Genomic DNA, 3,156 nt, shown 5'->3' on the forward strand with positions numbered 1-3,156 from the left:
TATAGAAATATAATAAATAAGAGTAAACAGACAGGGTAAAACTATTGTCGTGCATGTGCAAGAACTTTAAAATATATCCTTGGGTCAAGTCAAAGTTAACACCAAATATTCGAGCCGACAAGAACTGGTAGGTGACGTTTCCCTGACTCTTGTGGGACAAAAGCTCAGATATGGAATGCACATTAAAATCCAAATAATTGCAAGCTCAACCTCTGCCAAATAAGGGCACAAATGGTTGATGCATGAGCTGGCTTCCATTTGGTAAATGTTTTCGTTTTGATACTATTTATTTTACTTTTTTTATTTTTTACATCATATTAATAATTTATTATTATTATTTAAATAAAAAATTACAATAAAAACAATTTTTTTTATATCAAATATTTTTATTTTTATACTTTTTTTAAAAAAAAATCTTACTTTTTTTTTTTTTATATCAATTAATTTTTGTTCGTATCAAATTAAAATCATTTAAAAAATGCACACCCTATGAGTCATATATATATATATATATATATATATATACCCTTTGGTAATTGACATGACTAGTCAATTACAAGCATGTAGTTGACTAGTCATGTCCAAAATAATAGTACTCTAATCAACCTTATTCATAATAATAATAATAAAATAAAATAAAAAGTAGCTTTTTTTTAAGAACGAAAAGGTAATATTGTCAACAAAAGCAAACGTTTTTTATTTTTATTTTTATTTTATTTATCTAAGTGAATAAGGAAAAGAGGCTAAAGGATAGGATATTTCCAATTCTTGCTTAGGATGGAAGAGGGAATATAAAATTTTATGAAAATGCTTTCAAAGATAAGACGGGAAGCGACTTATTTGGATAAAGCATGTGTATAAAAATTGACACATTGAAATATTTTTAAAACATTCTAACTTTGAAAGAAAGATAAAACTACACTAACATACAATTAGCAAAAGTAAGAGAAAAAAAAATAAAGTATGGTTGTTAATAGCGAGCACCACCAAAAGAACATCACATTTCAAAGAAAGAGAGTTGCAGCCCAACGAAACTGCCAAGTGAATAGCCAATAAGGCTGCAAGAGCCTCTCCTTGCAAGGCATCTGAAGAGTGAAGCTTCTACTTGGCAGCTCCAATAATAGTACCCCTCTCATCACTAATCATAGCCGTTGCTACAACAAAAGAGCCCTTAAATGCAACGTCAAAGTTCTCTTTAATCCAACCCACTACCGGAGGCACCCACAAGGAAGGAAGAGCAAGCTCACACCATGCCGCAAGGTGGAAGTTGAAGCTACTGAAGATTTGATAAATGGCTTTGCACGAAGAGGGCTGTATACTATCATGGGTTAAGAGATTCCTGCCCCTTGATCACCAAGACAACGTTGATCACGCTGTAATTGTTGTGCAAGCCAGTAATCTCAAATGTCAATATGGCAAGAAATTATCCGACAATGATATTCGGGAGTGTTCGATAAACTCTTTTTCACCATTTTCTCTTTGTTACCGTAACTTACGTGCATTGATTTGGAAAAGTTTAAAAATGTTTATTATGAAAAAGCGAAAATGTTTTGTTTTGTATTAATTTTTTTATTTAAAAAGTAATAAAAAATAAATGATATAATATAAAAAATAAAAATATGAAAATATTTTGATTTTGATTTTTTTAAGAAAAGAAAACGTAAATAGTGTGAAGAGGAGGAGAAGGGGTCTGACATCATCGTGTATATGTGGCCATACTAATCCACGTCGGATTTGTTGCTATTGGTTTTACAATTCAGTGTGGGGTCTTGAATTCTTTCTTTGGTTTGGAATTGGACTCATTTTTCTACTTTTACATTGGGCCCACCATCATCTTCTATCTGTACCCATACTAATCCAAGTCGGATTGGCGTCGTTTATCTGAGAAGAAGCAAACCACAGGGATGACATGCACTTAATTGGGTGATCAGGCCATGCTAGATTAAGATCCAATGAATGGCCCTGATCGTGTTAAAGTTTATAAAAAAAAATATAAAGAGAAAAAGCAAGGAAGAAAGATACAGATTAAGTTGGTTCAACCTATGGCTTTCATCTACACGTCAAAATCTTTTCTTGGCTACATCTTTCCTTCACTTGATCGAAATTATACAATAAAATTGCCTATTTATAGTTGAATAAGGTCAAGAATACAATAAGTACATAATTAATATGTAAAGAATTAAGAGAATTACATAATCAATATATAACTTATGAAAATCAGTTACATAATAAATATGCAACATAAGAGAATTATGAGAGTTATATAATAAATATGTAACTTATGAGAATTATGAGACTAATTAATACATTAATTTAATTCAAAACAACAATTGTACGTTGTCTTCAGATGTCTCAATAGATCAAGACAGCATGTAAGAAAGAGAAAGAAGCAAGTCATATAAACGGCTTGCAACTCATATGAATATAAGTCTATATAGGTTATTAACCATAATTCTATCATTTTTAATTAAACAAGTTAGACTTCTCAATCCTATTTTGTGTTCAGTAATATTTCATTGGTCATGTAAAAAATTGCCAACCCTTATGTTGCGTATCGAATTGAGATTGTATCAAGGCATGAGTATAAAACTATATAAGTCAATCATATATAACTCAACACCTTTAATTAAACCGATTAAACCCCTTGATCCGAACCCACTAAATTCTTATTAGGTTTGTGTCGGATTCACGACCTTTTAGCCATTACAATAGTTCGGGTAGAGATTAGGCTAGGGCGTTGGCCAGTGAAGGCCTACCCTCCCACAATTTTCGACCGAGAGACTTGTAACCCAATTAACAAGTCGAACCATCTGCAAGTGTTGGCCAGTATCAACTAATAACATAGATTTTGTGGATCTTGCCCAAATTGTGGCAAAAGAATGATGGGCTGAAATTGGGACAGAATTTTGGCCCGTTAACTTATAGATCAAAGCACTGCGGGTGAGTTATTTGAATGAGTAAATATTTAGTATTCGTAGAATCCTAACAAAATACATCGTTTGGTTTTGGTTGTGCCCAAGGAGAGGGAAACATAAGAATTTGGGAGAATATTTAACATATAAACATAAAATAAAAAAACATTAACATTTGATCATTGTTGCTTAAATATTTGAATGTTTGTTGAATTTGCAATCTTATAACCTTGGAGAGTGATAA

The sequence above is a fragment of the Corylus avellana genome, chromosome ca1 (genome assembly GCF_901000735.1).
Source record: "Corylus avellana chromosome ca1, CavTom2PMs-1.0".
NCBI lineage: Eukaryota > Viridiplantae > Streptophyta > Magnoliopsida > Fagales > Betulaceae > Corylus > Corylus avellana.